At 40.0% G+C, this 19,302-nt stretch overlaps 1 protein-coding gene across 3 annotated transcripts in view; it reads right to left on the bottom strand.

Moving 5' to 3' along the window:
• atxn1a (ataxin 1a) overlaps positions 1 to 19,302 on the bottom strand; it is a 133,920-nt gene that overhangs the window by 83,012 nt on the left and 31,606 nt on the right. For all 3 annotated transcript variants that reach the window (XR_005007054.1, XM_036566308.1, XM_036566309.1), the window contains exon 2: positions 14,291 to 14,458. The gene's annotated coding sequence lies outside the window, so the exon portion shown is untranslated. The remainder of the gene's footprint in view (positions 1 to 14,290; positions 14,459 to 19,302) is intronic.

A 19,302-nucleotide genomic window follows, 5' to 3' on the forward strand; every position in this document is an offset into this window, starting at 1 on the left:
AGAGAGAGAGAGAGAGAGACAGAGAGAGAGAGAGAGACAGAGAGAGTGTTAAAGTAAGAGTGACAGAGAGAGAAAGGAACTCCTCCACTGAAGGCATCAAAGCCAGCAGTATCCGTCAATCAGCAGCTCCATCAGTCAGGGAGGCCTCAAGCATCTGGCAGCGTGTTCTGGAGGCTGTCCACAGTGAGAAAGCCGTTCACACACTCCCACACAGCCCAGCATCACACCGCCTCCCCGCTACACACCATACGGCGTCTTTGTGGCATGTCTCTACCACTCAGACTCTGAGACCAGGCCAGTGAGTTCCTCTGGTAAGGACAGCACTCAGTTCTTACTGAGGAACGACTAGTGCCTTCACCTGTCACTACTGATTATAACAGTGATGTAGTCACATTACCTATACGACTTAAGTGACTAATCAGCACATTGCAAATAGCTGACCAGTCCGTGCTCCACTCAAAAATACGTCCTTTTGTAGCAACTGTTTCCAGGTTGGACAAGATTTGAAGAACGTCAGTAATCTCTAATTTAAAATGCTATGCAACCGAGCTATGAAAACTAGTAGGAAAGCTGTCACTGGGGTGACCCTCTCAATGATACATCTTCAGTACCTTTAGTTTGGAACTACAAATATATCATATTCTGTTGCAGCAATATTTTTAACCCCTTACATGGCCAAGGGCCAAACTCTGGCAGCCCCAAAGGTATATTATACACTTCTATAACCTAAGAGTAGCACAGCCAGTGTGCATTGAAGTCCCTGTAATTGCTGAATAATAAGCCTTAGTATGTAATAACCCTGGGATTTTAAGGGGTTAAACTGCATTGATTCTGTGCACCTTGTCTTGATCTCAGGCTTCTTATTTAATATTTCTACATAAAAATGTTAAACATGTCCCTTTTTCCAGGGAAAGTGAATGTAGTGTACTTTTAAACTCATTTAAGGTACACAATTGGACCATAAGGACCACGTTGTGCCTGTACAGTCTAAATTTCAGCCAGACAGCGTACAAGATAAAAATGTATATAAACAGGTGTTTCATATACAGACTTCTTTCTGTACCAGTAGAAGAATTTGAAATGTTTTAACATCATGCAAATTCTCGACATACATTGATGATTTGCATTTTTTGTGATAGCCCTAATTTCCACAACTCCTGTTCGCAAGAGACTTGCTCTGAACTCCCCTCAGCTATTTCCTGCTGGATCTTACATAACCACTCCCTGGCCAATGTCAGAGTCCCAGTCAAAACAGCCCAGCTGAACATACAGGAATAATTAGCGCTTACATATTCTAAACATTAGCTTGATGGAGTCCAGGTACCAAAATGTCCCACCGCAAACACTTAACTCTCTCATGAACTGCAGGTATCACTACATGCTTTATACACACTGTCCATCAGAGGTTTGAAGAGAGAATACCCGTAAAGCTTTTGGTAACATTAGGCCTATGACAGATGTGAAATTTAAGCTAATGATTAATTGCTTTATAAATAATTGCTATTAAGAATTTACTAATATATATATATATATATATATACATATATACATATATATATATATATATACACATATATATATATATATATATATATATATATATATATATATACATATATATATATATATATATATATACATATAGGTTTGCTATCTTGCTTCCTAGCTGTCAATATTTGGTAGCTCCCAACCAATAAAAGACATAACCCAAGCTCAAATAAACAAATATCACTTATCACTGCCCTCTAAAGGTGTTATTAACAAATATCGAGTAAGCAAACATTGCTCAACGCTGCCCTCTAAAGGTGCTATAGCACAAGCCAAAAGTCGGAACTTGTTTTTCTAAGACCCATGACGTCTCGATGAGCACACTTTCTGATTTCTTATATTTACATGTGTTTGTCTCAAACCAACTGATGAAAATGCACCCAATCTGTTTGTAAACAAGTGTGAGGGTGAACAAATGTGTAAAATTTAGCTTTTGTTCATCTAACCAGGGGCACCCAATCCTGATCCTAGACAACTGCCACCCTGGAGAGTTCAGATCCAACGCACCTGGCTCTGATATTCAGATGCTTCTGAAAGCGTGCATTATCTAGATCAGGTGTGCTAGATTATGGGTGAACCTAAAACCTGCAGGATGGGAGATTTCCAGGACCAAGATTTGGCACTAACTTAACCTCTAACCTATTTACTTTGCATTGTTTCATGTAAAGTATTAATTTGAACTAATTCTTTTAAATTCAGTCAAAAACAATTTTTTTTTTCCAATCGGAAGCCTTGTCTACAGAGGCTACAGGCCTTCGCCTCTGTAAGTAGCTACACTGTATTAGTAAACCTGATGATGGAAGAGCCCTTATGGACTCATAGGGTAATATAAATCAGCACCACAATGAGAGCCACAATTATTACATTCCCATCAGCCTACCAGCACTCTCTTAACCTGCCTGCTGCTTCTACAGCGCAGATAGATTAGAAAGAAATGAAAAATCAGACGAGCGGTAGATGAATGGAAAGGGAGTGAGAGTGCATGTTAATCTGTTGTTCATTGCGGTGTATGAAGGTGTAGAGTTCTGAAAGGACTTAACTGATATCTAAGAGGCTGTGTTACTGGGCATCAGAGAAATACTGGCTAAAGGCCAGCTTGGCCAAAAATGAAATCTTAGACAATTTTCCTATTATTACACAGGTAGTCGGATTAGGCAAGGCATGTTTAGTGCGTCTTAAGTTTTGCACTAGAGCTACAAGGCTAATGTAGCCAACAAGTAATGGAAGCTTATAGCCACCAATATTCATCATGCATACTCCATGCCTAAATCATACACTTGCCTCAGATGATTTAAGCATGCAGTTTGCAGGATGCTAATAATATGTCTACTTGATAGCTACATAGGGAATAAAAGGAACATTGTGTACATTTCCCTTCAGCTGAACCATCCCTTTAAAGTGGCTGAATATAAACATACGAGGTCATAAGTCAGAAATGATCATCACTACAAGTAGAGAATGACCATATAAAGAACAGACCCCTGAGCTCGTTTGAACACACAGCCAGCGTGACACGTCGGGCCTGCGGCTCAGAGAGAGCAGGGCAAAAATAGAAGCACTATATCAAACATTTTTTTTTTCTTTTTACAAATGAACGTAAGGCCTTCTTTTACAGACCTTGAAATAAAAAGAACAATTCCAGAAAGCTCTGAGCACAATTATAGGAATCACAACAGAACTGAATTCCCTGAGCTGCTGCATGGTAGCTGACCACATTATCAAAATTCACCATCAAGTTCTGAAGGTTTCAGAGAATTGTTGCTCATATTCTATTAACATTTGTCACCATAGTCAAAATTTCCAAACGCTTATTCATTCTCAGTATGTCTCAGCACTGGTCCAAGCTGTTATTTCACAAAGCTTGGCCAGACAATATAAACTTGAAGTAAACCCTGTCCAATAATGACCCTCAATTTTGGCTTGTTATCCAGCTAACTGAAAAATCCTGCTTTGTGAATTTAGCACCCTCCCGTGAGCCCCACACGCCCTGCATGTCAAGCCAAGTCAAGGTTTATTCATATAGTGCTTTTTACAACAGGCGTTGTCACAAAGCAGCTTTACAGAAAAATCCACATCCGAGCCCCTATTAGCAAGCCAGGGGTGACAGTGGCAAGGAAAACTCCCTAAGAGCAAGACGGAGAAACCCTGAGAGGAACCAAGACTCAAAAGGGGAACCCATCCTCCTCTGGTCGACACCGGATAGCAAACAATAACACAAGAACAATGTGAACAGAGAATACACATTTTAGTGTTCTCCCTGCTACCAACACACCTGACTCAACTCATCAGCTCATCTACCAGCCTCTTCAGAGTTGAAGTGGGTGAGCTAGAGCGCACTGAATTTTTTAAAAAATATGTTTACCTGGCAGTCTTAATATTTTGATTTCACAGAACCTCTAAGCATAAATTAAAAGACTGAAACATGTTGTTATCCTGTAAAGTCACAGTTACAGGTTCAACGAACACAAAGGCAGCCAGAGTATTCACTCTTTATATGTGGGTGAAACGGCACTCATAGCAGCAAATCAGGAAGACTTGAAGGGTCTTATAAGAGCACATATCCCACATTTATCTTGCATTTTTTTTGTTCCCTGATGTACCTGTATGACGCTTGTGCAAGTTTATGTGCCAAAACAGTCATAATTCATTCTTACATGACATTTTTGCAACTTCTTTTTATCCCTTAGAATTAGACAGAATGCTTTAGTTAGCAGTCCTTTAAGGTTGACATATGTGAATATAGGTAAGCTCTGTTCTGATTGGCTGTGCTGTATTGTACCTTATTGTACCTAAAACAGTGCAGGCTGAAACACTCTATAACTTCACCACGACTGGGCGAGGTCTTCCAGATGTAGGCTGTGTATGTGGAGATATGCAAATGTGTTGGTTTTTCATGACATCTCAAAAACCAATACATTCATAAATGGCTGTATTTACAGCTCGGTTTCCATACTGTATGGACTGGGGAGGAAAAGGTGCATTCTGAATGTTTATACACTATTCTTTTGATATCAAACTCTTTTAAGTCAAACAAAGACCTAAAAGACAAAATAATCTTGAGACAAAATTGTTTTTCCATGATGGTGATCCGGTGAATAGACTGGACATCAGCTCAAAATAAAGGAAACAAAGGTTATAAAAACAAGAAAGACCACTAATTTTACCATTGAGATGTAGAATTGGTGGTCAGCTTTTGCCTTCTTGCATCAATTATTAACAGCAAAGGAGTCTCTCAGACATGCATATGGACCCAAATATTGACTACTGCCTTCCAGGCTGTTGCTTTGTGAATACAAATGTAGAATGTTCACTCTGCTTTGAGCTCAGACCAGCACTTCAGAGTGGACCACACACATATTGTAGTTCTTAGTTCCCCCAGCATTACTTATTTACTATTTTTGCATTACTTTTTATCAGCACTACCATCATACCTCCAACATCCTCAGTGTTCAGTCACCAGCCCACTAACCAGCACCTGTTCTCCTCACCTGCTCCACAGATCTCCATATCTACTCTGAGTACTTCTGAGAGGACTTTGAGTGGACTCCAGTTTGCGCTTACCTCTCATATTCCTCTTCACTGATCTGACATTTGCTTGTTTGACTCTCCAGCTTTCCGTACGACTGATGCTTACAAACCACCACTTTAATTCAGACATCCACCTGAGGCAGTCAAATGTAAGAGACATCCTATTTTTTTCCATTAGCTGCTTGACAATACCATCATAGGGCATGTGCCAATCGTCTAATATCCCAGCATCTCATCAGTGTGGTGGCTGCAGATGCAGAGCTGTGTGATTACGGTATAATGCAGCTGGTTTTGTATTCATTTCCCAGGAAGAAAAAAATCGAAGAAAAAAAAAATGTACACAAGCTAATTTTCCTGAGGGCACATTGTGGAGTTTTTCTTTCTGAGATACCATCCCATCACCCCACTATGGCGCTACAGCTGCAGAGGAGGGATGGGCTCCTCCTGATAAAGCAGAAGATATTAAAGATCATCAGTCAGTGCCCGGTGGCACATCGCTAATGGAAACACCGCCTGTAATGTCCAACTGCTCCAGTGGTCTACCTCTCCTGACCTTCTGCTACTTTCTACAGTTATTAGGGTGGAGTAGGGCAGTAAAGTATATCACTTCTTTAATCTCTATAGCAATATTAGTCTTTGCAATACCGATATTGCAGAACTGTGCAACATGCAAATGAGCCTCTAGTCAATCACTGAATGATTTATTGTGTTTTAGGGATGTCCTGACCAATTAAGGATGTTCTTTGGGTGAATGGTGAATTTTTGACAAAATTAAGGCCAATACTTGCAGCATGCAGTCATGGTGACCGTACTATTGAGGAAAATGGATTATGATCAGAGGAGAGTTTACGAGTGTAGCTTGTATTTAAGGTGGACAGAGAGCAGGAGGATGCTCTGTACTCTTTTATTTTTTTGTTGTATATTACTGGGTGAGCCTTCGACAATGAGACATTCGGCATCCATTTCTCCCCAGTTTATTCCTCCTCCGCAGTTGACGGCAAAAGTTGGGAAACTGTAACTCTTAAATGTAACTGACCACCGGGGTACGCTGCTGATGCTGCTTTTAAAATATCAATATACGGCTAATATATGGCATTTGCAATACACAGCAATTTAACTGCAGGAGTGTTATTTTTGTCCATATCTATATTTGTCCAATTGTCATTGTTTGTCCATATTGTACAGCCCTAAATAAAATCTTACTATATATCACTACAGGGCCAAGTGATAAGGGCAAAATATTTAACTGCAATTTTTCTGACCAATACTGTGCCTGAGATTTAAATTATCATTGTTTTTTTTTAATTGCAGTTCAAGTTTTTTTGCCAAGAAGACCAGAACATCCACTTTTTCTGGCTTGAGGCTTGAACACTGAACATACTGTGCCAGACTGCCATGTAGTGTTGTCATGTAAACAGCACTTGGGTTCTTATTGGTGTAACCCTAGAGGCGATTCACAGGTTCCCCACAATTTCCCAACTTCAACCTTGTTGATAATGTAGGCTACAACTAAACTGCAGTCATTACTCTTTGGAACAGCAGTTTCAATATAACAACAGTTAATCTTTCAGCCCTATGTTGCTACAACTGCTGCCTTTATTCCCCCTGTAAAAACACATTTTCTGTGCTAGAGTGATAATTAGCTGTATTTGGGTATATTTTATCTGGACAACACTTTGCATATTTTGCATATCGCAAACCTAAAATATCACAACGTGAATTGTACCCCAACATTGTTCAGCCTTAGACTGGACTGGGCTTCGGTTTGTAAGTGTAAGTTCTAGAGACTGGGAATAGAGTTTGGTGGAGCAGCACAAAGTGGCTCTTTCACAGGCCGTCTGGAAACACGCCAATCGATCGAGATCTCCTTGAGTGTGCAGATATCCACAGGACGCGCTCCGTAAATATCTTCCGCCCTGCTTTCTGCCTTTACTGAACATAACAGATAAACACAAAGGAGAAATAGTTACATTTCTTATTGATTCCCAACAGCTGTCAGAAAGTATTTTCTTAGTGTTGTGTAGCTACAATGAGATTGCTTTCCAATGATAAAAAAGCTCTTGATGAAGCGCATTTGAAAAGATGGCGTATGAAAGGAAATCCATCTGCTCTAAGCAGGACGGAGAGACATAAGTATGCTCATATTACATCGTGCATACAAAACCAGCTCTGTTCTTCAACATGGCTTTTAATGGACACAGGGACACTTGCTCCTGCAATAAAGACGTGAACAGCTCCTTTGAGAGGAGAGAACCTTACAGCTCAGCACTCCACAAGGCTTTGGTAATTACAGACTGTATGCATAAATTCATAAGCTCTGGCGCAGGTAATTAACTCATTGTTTAGTAATTAGAGGCATAGGGAGGGAGGGAGGGACAGAGAGTGAGTATGAGAAGGGCAAAACACAGTAGGGACGAGGGTGGAAAACAGAATGAGCACTCATGGGAAGATGCTGCCTTCACATGCTTGTCCGATTTCTCACTTGCATTTAATTGCTTTGTAGTTGTCAACTTGGAGGATTTCAGGAAGTTAAGCATGTTTGGGAAAACCTGACTACAAACTTACTTTGAGCACAAGCGTTCAGTTCTGTTCTGGTGTTTCCCTAACATTTTCCCCCAGTATTAGGGGTGGGAATCTTTGGGCACCTCACGATTCGATTATAAAACGATTATCAATGCATCTTTTTTCTCTATACCGGTTGGTTAAATCTGCAATGAGAGACTGTCTTTCTCTAAAAAGTTGCGAAAATGAACTCGCTTCTCTTTCGAAATTTCCCGTTCCACCTTAAAGTGCAGCAGTTACATTCGGCGCCTAAGGCAGAATTTAAGGTGGAATGGGAAAATTAGAACGAGAAGCGAATGAGAAGTGACTTCAGCCTCGTAAAACAGCCGAATGCTGAGACATTTTACAAGAAACTCTTCTAGTTTTGAAGAAAAGTTTTCTGGCGGAGATGGGAGGAAAGCGGCTGTAGGCGAAGCTTAAAGCAGAGTAAATCTGCGCTCTCGTTTATATTGTTTAGCCTAAACTAGCACATTAACACATACTGAGACATACTGGACATTAAATGTTGTGGCTCCCAAGGTGGTCTGACTTTGTTGAAAGGACAAAATGGCTCTTCTTATCATTTGTGCTGTGACTCCTGACCTAACCTGGCTTTAATGCAGAGGGAGCCGCTCGGATTTCTCTCTCGTCCTGTTGTTTTTGTTATGTGCCGCCAGAGACTGTCTGGGCGCTGCACTTACCCACTTCCAGTTCCGCCTTTTGCGTTCCGTCAACATTACGTTATAAATTACATATTTAGAAAATCGATTTTTGACATTTATGATTCGATTCATGATCGTTCACGTCCGCATCGCGATGCATCTAAGAATCGAGTTTTTCCCCCACCCCTACCCAGTATAATTATGTAAGTTAATGTAATGTGATATTTTCCAAGTAATTGTTGACCCAGCTTGTACAATCTCCATAAAAGGCACTGCCAATACAACAAGATGCTCTGGAACAGCTCCACATGAGCCTAAGGTCGGCTAGAGGGGTATAAAGCCCCCTAACGTTGAGTTGTGGAGCAGTGGATCAGCATTCTCTGGAATGATGGAGCTCCACCCCACACTTTTGGGATGAGTTTAAGAAATTCATAACTATTCATTCAGCATCAGTACCTGACATCAACTTTTGCGGCTGAATGCAATCAAATCCTCATAGCAATGTTCCAACATCTAGTGTAAAGCCTTCCCAGAAGAGTAGAGGCTGTTACTGCAGCAAAGGGGGACAAACTCCCTATTAATACCCTTTTGATTTCAGAAGAAACAGGTGTCTATAAACTTTTAGACAGTGTTTGTCTATGGCCTTATTGGTGACGACTAACAGTAAGCTGCATTCAAACAAATAAAGAATTATAATGACAAACTGTGAAATCCTCTTAAATCCTGTCAATATATCTACTACTTCTCATTTCTGTATTGTTGTAAAAATATTATAAGATTATTCAGCTTATAACTAGACCTTCATACTAGACTTTTATACTTTATACTTAAGTCTAGTGAAATTGTCAAGTTGTATTGGCAGATAAAAACAGGAAGAAAAAAGGAAAATTACCTGCATTTTTTCTTGAAACAAGCAAAGTTACCAATAGAATCAGACAATTTCTCAAGACAGAATTTCTTGAAAAAGCAAATCTAGAAATCAAGTCAAATAATCTTATAATATTCTCACAAGAATCACAAAATGAGAAATATTAGACTTATTGTTTAGATTTAAGATGTTTTCACTTGCCAATATATAATTTTTTGCAGTTTACCTATCATCAACCACTCATATTGTCCTTTCTTCCACCAAGGGTAAGGGTTAATAACAAGTTAAAAACTGTTATTTAAGTTCTCTTGTAATTACACAGTGAAAGGAAGCTGTACAACTTTTGTGCCACACTTATAATGATGTCAATAACACATGAAATAGCAAGTCAAGATGAAAGCTGCACTTCAAGGTTTGTGATGAAGTCTACGCAAGTGTGAGTGAGTGTGAGGAAAAGGTGGTGGACAGATCTAGATGATCAGAGCAGCTGCTGCATCAGCCATAGAGCCCAATGTAAGCCTTTGTGGACCATGACCAGGTCAGGCAGGGCCTCACAGACGAGTTGCACAGACAGTGGAGCAGCTCCTCTCTGAGGCCCTCCTGTCAATCAGTCAATTTCATGTTGTGGCTTCCAGACTCTGGCTGACATTCTACACCCACCGTCTGTGTGTTTGCTCGGATAACAAAAAAAAAAAGAAAAACAGAAAGAATGCGCAGCCAGAGTTTCTCGCTGTGAAACCGTGTGTGCAATGGGAGCTATTCTGAACAGAGCATTCCACAGAGCGAGCAGGTTTTCCTGGCAGTGATCACTGCTGGAGACAAATAAAAGAGGCTGAATGATAAGACACAGAGAATAGAAGAGAGAGAGAGAGAGAGAGAGAGAGAGAGAGAGAGAGAGGAAAGGTGAGAGAAAAAGCAGAGAAGAGGAGAATGAGAGAGAAATAGAGAATGAGAATGACACAGAGAGAAAGAGAAAGAGAAAGGACAGAGAGAGGAGAAAAAGAACAAAAAGAGGGGGGAGAGAGAGGCAAGAGAGAAAGACAGAAAAAGAAAAAGAAGAAGGAGAAAAAGAAGAGTTAGAACAAGAAAGACAGAACTAGAAAGAGAGAGAGCAGAGAGGAGAGAGAAGACGGGGCAAATAGATAAAGAAAAAGAAAAGGATGGAGAAAGAGAACAATACAGAGAGGAGACAATAAACAGAAACAGAATGAGAATGATAGAGTGGAAGAAAGAAAGAAAGAAAGAAAGAAAGAGACAGGAAGGTGAGAGACAATGTAACGGATAAAGAAAGAGAAAGAACAGAGAGGAGAAAAGGAGAAGGAGGAAGAGAAAAAAGAAAAGAGAAAATATAGTGAGAATGGAAAGATAGAAAAGAGAATGCAGAAAGAAAGAGAAAGTTATGAAGAGAGAAAGGGGAAGAGAAAGGAAAAAGAGAATGAGAATAAAAAGGAAGAAAGAAAAGAAAAAGAAAAAGAGAGAGGACCAAGAGAGGGGAAAAGTAGAGAAAGAAATAAACCCAGAAAAGAAATAGAAACGAGAACAAAGAAATGAATAAGTTGATGGAGAAAGAGGAGAAAGTAAGAGAAAGAGAAAGAGAAAGAAAAAAGATAGGAAAGGGAAAGAGTGGAAGAGAGGAGAGACAGAACATGAATGAAGAAAAGAAAAGAGAATGAGAGAGAGAGGAGAGAGAGAGGGAGGGAGTGTGAAGGCGGAGATCTCTTCCAGAAGTCAAAGCAGAGCTTTCTCTGACAGATTTATCTACGCACTACTGGCCACGACTACAGCTGCATCCACAACCTCTATCAGAACCCAGTCCCCCCGGACCCCCAGACTACCCACACACCACAAAGCACACACCCAGAACAGTCTCTGTCTACCCGTTTATCAGATTCAGATGCTGTCCACATTCGGCATGTCCACCTACACACAGCCGGCCTCACGCTAAACACTGTTCTTCCCTCCAAACCCCGAACACCAACTCCATACAAGACGAGCAGGGGCTCAGCAGGGGGTCCCCAAGATAAGCTCCTTTGTCCCAATGCACTGGAAGAGCATAAAAAGGTGAGTTCTGCTGGAGCGCTGGATTTACACACACATCCTCAGAGGAAGGGTAATGCATCACCCACCCACTGATAGCCAGAGACAGAGAACATAGACAAAGAGAGAGTAGTGAAATAAACACAGGCAGAAGATGTATTGTAAAAAAAGTCATAGGGGACGGTGGGCTTAAACGGCCTGGGATGAGACTGACTGAAGGGGCTGGTTATGGAATGAAAGGATACTTCCTTTTTTACTTTTAAGCATAGAAAAAAGCCTTTTTTCTATACAGAATAAGGTTGTTTTAATTCCACAGTCATTAAACCTTTTCCAAAAAAGAAATCACATGACATGAAGCATTTCCAGTATATCCAAGGCAAAGTATGGATTGAATTTAGGCCTCTATAACAGACATTAGGGATTGACTAATACAGGAATTGTGGTCCGATGTCGATATCCAATGTTATTTCTCAGTAGACATTTCTGAGGAGATTAGACACACAATAATCCACTTATATTAAAAAGGGGAAAGTTAAAGGAAATTAAATGCAAAGCAGCAAGACCTGGAAGACCACCAAAACTGTCACCACCAGATACACAGCACTTCATCTTTGAGAGAGAGGAGAAAGTCAAGCTCCACTCTTGATTCAGATCTGAAAAAATCCACAGGAGTTTCTGTCCATTCTTCCACTGTGAGAAGACAGGGGTCAATGCTATCATCTGAAAGGACGCTGTGTAGCTGTCAAGAAGCCCTCACTGAGAAAAGAAAGCAGACGAAAAAAAAGAACATTTGCAAATCAAACAAAGAAGTTGCTGGTTTTCTTAGACTGAACTGACCACCCCAGAGTCCAGACCTCAACATGATAGCGTGTTTAGGATTACTTGGATCAGGAGAAGCAGAAAATACAACCAACTTCTAGGACTATGAAAAAAGAGAAAGAGAACAAAAAGAGAGAGAAAGATAGAAAAGAAATAAGGAAAAAGAGAATGAAAGAGTGAGAAGGAGAGAGAGTGAGAGAGAGATGGAGAGAGGGAGGGAGTGATAAGAAGAGAGAGGAGAGAGATAGAGAGAGAGAGGGATGGAGAGAGAAAGAGAGGAGAGTGAGAAATAGAGAGAGAGAGGGAACGTGTGAAAAAATAACCAAGTTCAAAGATGAACTTCGAACGTATAAAAAATTAAAAGCGGTCTAAGGTCTTGCACACTACTGTATTTGCTGATGTCGATACATAAACATTTATAAAATGTGGAAATTAGGACCACATTCACCTTGATAAGCATTTCAGTGGAAATATAACATGTTTATAGAGTTAAAAATACATTTAGAAATATAGACTTTTCAGTACAAAAGCCCATGTTATGCTATGTTATATTTTATATGTCATGTTATGATTTATGCTCTGCAGGAGCACAATAACTTATTTATTTTAAGTGACTGTCTGTCAATATTGATATGGCTCTCAAGGCATTTTATCAGGATATATCACATTACTGTAAAGGGGATAGAAAAGGAGAATGGCAGTTTTCCAATAAGGATGTTTTTTTTTTTTTTTTTTTACTGGGAAGCCAGTATCTCCCCTTAAATTGAGCCCCGAATGGGGGGCTTGGATGCTGACAGAGATGATCAAAGGAAAATGTGAAAATGAAATAGCAAGACGACAGATAAGAACAGGGAACTGAGAGTGTAAAACTGAGCGCATAAAAACAGAATTACAGAGAAGCAGAGGTGAGAATGAACACAAAGAGAGCAGGTGGACAGAGGCCAGGAGAGGAGGCAGCTTCAGACTTCAGTGAGTCAGCGGCACACAGAGAGAAAGCAAGTGGGTGAGAGGAAGGAGAGAGAATAGTGAGGAGCAGGAGGAGGGGAAAAATAGCCACACTGTACATTTCCACACAGCTGTGAGAAGAGGCTGACCTCTCGCCACCCGCCTTTACACACAACTACTACAGAGAGAGGAGTGGAAACTCCAACAGTCACCCAGCCAGCTGTTCCGGCCATCAGCACAGCGCATCACAGCCTTTAACTATGACTGAAAACGTACAGACGAAACCACAGAGGCCTTCATCTACTGAACAGTAACAGAAGAACAGGGTAGAAGAAACATGACCTAAGCTGGACTGCATTAGGGCTTCAAATAACAATTCTAAATATGATCAATAAACCTAATGACTATTAATCAATTAAGCAACTAATACAATATAAGTTGATTAACTAATCTTCAGTTACTCTCTTTTTGCCCCCACTATCATTCAAAGTTGCTTTAGTGCAACAAACATTTAATGTGCTGCTGGAAACCCTACTTTTAGCGCCCATAATAAGAGCAAAGGGGCGGCTGCTCAAGCTCAAAATCATACAGTTACCTAACAACCAGAATTTTACATTCGCAGTTTCCAAATGCATGGAACTCTTAAAGGGGAAATCCTCCAACTTTTCAAAAATGTTGCATAACTAACATCAGTGGATGATAGGTCAACATCATTCAGATGTGAAGTGATTAATTGCAGAGAAACTTAACAACTCATTTACTTACAATGATAGTGAGAGAAATCAAGGTTTTGATGTCTAGAACACAAATATAGCCATTTTATTTACTATTCAGAATGGCCAATGAAACTACATGTGTAGACCGTCAGTGTTTAGCGCCTGTTTTAGTAAATCTGCCACCTGCCACCTGCAACCAGTCGGCATAAGAGCATGTATCACAAGAACTTTGTTAAACATCAAAGGCAACTCTGTCAGCTAAGCATTCAGTTCTACAATGTGTTACTGTACTTGAACTTGGGTTCTGCATTGACTCTGTTGGCATGGACACAGTATCATTTGCACTTTTGAATTGAAATGGTCTGGAATAATTGAGGGAAAAGGCGTGATCAGTACAGTGGGACAATCTATGCTGTTCATATCAACCTCAAAAAGCTGTAGAAGGCACACTAAAATAACAAACCAACCTTGTTGGCTCCGGCAGTAAAAATAATAACTGTAACTGCTTTATGAGAGGAGCTCATGATACTATCCAGAGGACAAAGAGACAGAGCAGTCCACAACCAAAACCAACCCTCATAACAGCGCTGATACAAAGCGAACAGAGGAAAGCTCTGCTTTCTTACCTGAAATCAGAGGAGACGAGTGACTGGGTGGGACGCTCCTGCTTAGTTGAAGAGTCGGGTCCAGTTGTTAGCACAGTGACTGGTCTGAATTCTGAGGGGACCGTGTGTGATTCCCACTCTGTCTGTCCACTTCTGCGTCTGTCTGGCTCCAACTGCTCTCACCATTCCCTACCAAACAAACAGACAGCAACACAGCAAGATTAGGAAAGTTATAATATGTATACATGCATAGTGCAATTCACACAATAGCAAGTGTGTTCACCACCTATGGAAAAAAAAAAAAAATAACGATACCGGTCATAGTCTGAACAGCCAGTGTTTACTGGAATGAACACAGAATACTAAAATGGTTATAGAATAACATCTGTGATGATCAAACCTATAAAAAGGTCTCTTTTTTATCAGTACAAAGCCTTTTGAATGTTAAATAAATCAAATAAGTATCAAAATAATTTAATCATGACCTCATTCAACAAGTTCTGAAAGCAGTTAGATGAGGACACACAATATAGCCTAACATTCAACACACTGTGTTTAAAACTACAAAATGGACTATACCATATTATGATTGTTTCTTGCTGCTTAAGGTCATGTTAGTGCAGCATTATATCACTCAGCCTCACCAGTTTGACAGAATTCACAATTTTACATTGTTTTCATGTTTTCATCAATGTTCTCTCACTACAATACCCAGCATGCATTACGGAAATATATCATGGAACCATTGGAAATCGAATAGTGTCAACCAATCCTGACTGCTAGCCTAGCGACTGATCTATAGGCTAATGAATATAACCAAGCTAACATTAGTGTAACTCTTACCTCATCAAACAAACAGTTAAGGAAATAGTGAATTTATCCTGAACAGAAAATGGACGCCAGAGATAAATTTTACATTATTTACTCCAGTCATCCGGCTACAATAAGATATCCTATCTTCCTAGCAGCAACATTAGCTATATGGTTTCCTTCCGGGGTTTTCCTAATCTTTAAACTGGAAAATCTCACTGTAGGGACCACCTCAGCACTGCTGTAGGAGAAGAGCAGACAAGTTAACATTTAGCAATGGTTACATTTTTTATTTTGGCCAAAATGTCCTTTCAACTGCATGTTTTAGAAAATGCATCTCTGCTCAGCCAAGTCAAATCAGCATGTGCGATTTGACTCATCTATTGCCAGAATACAATGCCAGTGTAGTGTTAGCCTATTTAAAAAAAGACACTAAAAGTACCAAAAGTTAGAATATTGGATTGTTTACCATATTGTGGTTTTGAAAAAGGGCTGAACTTGTGGTACATAATGCCACACTGTGTAGACAGAGGTCACAGCTAGGAACAGACACTGATGTCACACTTTAGTGCCACTGGAATCACAAGCCATCTAAAATGGTATATATTGTGATCATGTATGATGTTAAGAGGGTCTCACAGAGCTTCCCATTAACACGCTGTGGAGGAGGGCAGTGTTAGTACAATGTGTTGGGACTGCATCATCTCTCCATCCCCACACTATCTTCCGTTTGCATTCCTGCACTGAGCATTAAGAGGAAGAGCTTGTAAAGCAGAAGCTCAGTGCGGGCTGCCTCAGTCTCTGACGCTCCCAAGGGAGGGCGCATTCACAAAACAAACACTGCCCACTATTTATAGACGGCCGTCGGCATGGTAACCACTCTTTGTTTGTTTGAGTCAGAAACTATTTCTGCTCTTTGGCGAAACACGAGTGGTTTCGCTTCTTTCAAGATCGGAGCTTCCGTCAAGGCCAGCATCATGATTAAAGCCACGTATTGATCATAAGTCTCACTCTTAATAGTACATGCTGTAGTACTCACTGTGCTGTTGCATGTTCATTTTTGAATGAGAACCTCAAATGCTTTCTTAATAAAACAGTGAATGGTCTTTCAAAGCCATCCCCTCATGGAGATGGCATAATTTGTGCAGCCTCACTTGTCAGGAGAGATGGCAGAACAGGGGTTTTCTGGAGATACAGCACACTACTAATTATTCTTCACGAGTTGTGTCTGAACAAGAAAAACACTGAGCTCTGCACTGCTGGGGCCTCCAAGGATGGAACTGGGCAGCCTTGCATTACACACTGCTGTATACTACAAACTGGCATTAGTTCTATGGTTTCTTTTGCAGTGTTTAGTAAGATTTGAACAATAATGTAAACATAAAAACTGTGATCCCAGTGCAGTCATGAAGATCCACATGTAAACTACTACTACTACTACTACTATCAATATTAGTAGTATAATCATTTTGTAGGTAGTTTGACCAGAGGAGGATGGGTCCCCCCTTGTGAGCCTTGGTTCCTCCCAAGGTTTCTTCCCCAGCTCTGAGGGAGTTTTTCCTTGCCACTGTCGCCACTGGCTTGCTCACCAGGAGGATTTACATTTCATGTTAAAACTTTGTCCTTAATGGATTTCTGTGAAGCTGCTTTGTGACAACATCAGTTGTAAAAAGTGCTATACAAATAAATTTGACTTGAAAATTTGACTTAAACATTACAGAGTCTTACTCTACAGCTTGTACCTTCTCTGATGGTAATATAATTAATTGTAATTATATTACCATCAGAGAAGGTACAAGCTGTAGAGTAATTACCATGCAGACTGACTCTTAATATTACTTAATTTATAATAATAACAACTACATACTTTAATTATTATTATATAACTGCACAGACAGCATGTCACACTGTTAAAGGGGAATTCCATCGGTTTTCCAAACTTTGCACTTAATTCAACTGTTGAGGTGTAAACAATGCCATTAATAGTGTTTGGAAGTGAAACTGTGTATTATGCAGAAACTTACAGACTCTGATTTTCTCTACAGTGGTGGTGATAGAAACCAGGTGTTGCAATGCCCACAATGCAAATATAGCCATTTTATTTACAGTCCAAAACCAGTGAATCTAAACATATCTTTTGAGCTTTTTATAAGTATGCTGATAATGGCAAAATAGTGGTAAATCTGTTTCTCTGGGGACTATTTTAGCTTTCAAGGCTCTGCATGTACCTCTCTGCCATGAATGGATAGCCTGAAACTTTATCTCAAAACTATCATAGAGCAACGTCTCAGGCATCAGGTGATGTATCTGTAATTCTTTTGTGTTATCACTTTCTGTTAGGGACACTAAATATTTTGGACGTCTGTTTCCTATCACGACCACTGTGAATAAAGACTTTACATTGTAATGATTGAATTATACAGAATTATAGAAAAATTGGTGGAATTCCCCTTTAACCTCCAGTGGTTGTCTATATTTGTTTATCTGAAAACCAAAACATTGCCAAACACACACACAAATATCTCATGTAACAGAGTTTCTCTGTGTCATTTGTATGTTCCCTTGTATTCTTTACCAGACTTAAAATCTAGATTATAATCTTGTTCAAAGTATGTATGTGTAATAAATTAGCTGGTGATGTTCTGTTTATGTTCATTATGTCTCAATATATTCTATTTATTTATAATTAGATCTCAGTATTTTCTACTCTATACATTTTTCAACTAACCATAGATTAAAATGATTGTACAAAAAGTTAAATAAAGGTAAAGCAGTAAAAAAAGAAAAATGTAAAAAAAGAAAAAGATCACATGGCACATGACAGAGGACAAATAACACTAATGTGCATTATATTGTCACTTATTTAAAAGATTACAATATTGATAATACCAATTATTGCCCCAAGGTTGATGTTCATGAGACGTTCTTGGGGGGGGGGCAGATGTGTAGAAAGGGAAATCCTGACAAACATGAACTGATATGGTGTTCTACCAACACAGGTACAGCAGCACCTGCACTAATTAAAGCTCACACACACATCACACTCTCAAACTGACTCACTGGTTTGTTTGTACAGGTCTGTTATGTGCGAGCTCTAACAATGCTCCTCTCTAAAGTGAACAGAGTGAATATCTGTAGGATATCTGACGTGCTGTGAATCAGCTTGCACTTCTTCATGAAGTCATATACTTCACAATTATCCAGCACTGGCACACTTTTCATAGAAAGTCTGCCAGTTCTCTGTCTGTCCGTCTGTCTGTTGCCCTTTTTTTGCTCTGCCCTTTGACACAGTTCTGTGAAATGAATCGAAGAGTAAGATAACCTTAATTCCACTGAGCTAGTAACAAAGTTTACTTCTGCAACGTTGTAGAGGAACAAGAGCCGCTGCAATAGATAAGACACGCACACACAAACAGGCACGCACACACAGGCCTGTTTTCTCCTGACTCAGCGGTTGTGGGTAGCAGTTTCATTTCTCACTAAGAGTCCCACACGAGCCTGAGTAGAGTAACCAGGGCAGACCAGACACGCCCCTGTACTAGAGCATTACAGTCAGGACTCCTCCCACTTCACACTTTTTATGACTGTATGACTGAACATGGCAAGCCATTTTGCTTAAAAAAGCACTGCAATATGACTGTCACTACTGAATTAGTATTTGTCATCAAACCCAGAGTCACAAAAAGGCCAACAGATAAAAATTATAATTATAATGCATGTCATTTATCTTTCACTTTATCTTCAATATTATTTGACTTATTTTCTACAATTACTTAGCAGTCAACATCCGAACAGGACCCCCACATGAGTGGTCTAACACAGCAGTGCTACTAGAGTTTTTCTACATGGCGTCCACTCACTGTCCACTTTATTAGACACTCCTGCCTTGTTGGTCCACCTTGTAGGTGTAAGGTTAGAGATGATAACTCATCTGTTGCTGCACAGTTTCTGTTAGTCATCCTCTCGTCTTTCATCTGGGGTTATTTACTGGCCACAGGACGCTGTTGGCTGGATATTTTTGGTTGGTGGATTATTCACAGTCCAGCAGTGACACTGAGCTGTTTAAAAACTTGCTAACATGTCAGTCTTACTGCAGCACTGAGAATGACCACAACTCAAATAATACCTGCTCAGTGGTGGTCCGGCAGGAAGTCATAACCATTGATGAATGGTGTAAAGGAGGTCTTAAGAAAGATGGTTCCTCGAGGGTTCTCCTGTAAAGG

Source organism: Colossoma macropomum, unplaced genomic scaffold (assembly GCF_904425465.1).
Source record: "Colossoma macropomum unplaced genomic scaffold, Colossoma_macropomum, whole genome shotgun sequence".
Taxonomy (NCBI): domain Eukaryota; kingdom Metazoa; phylum Chordata; class Actinopteri; order Characiformes; family Serrasalmidae; genus Colossoma; species Colossoma macropomum.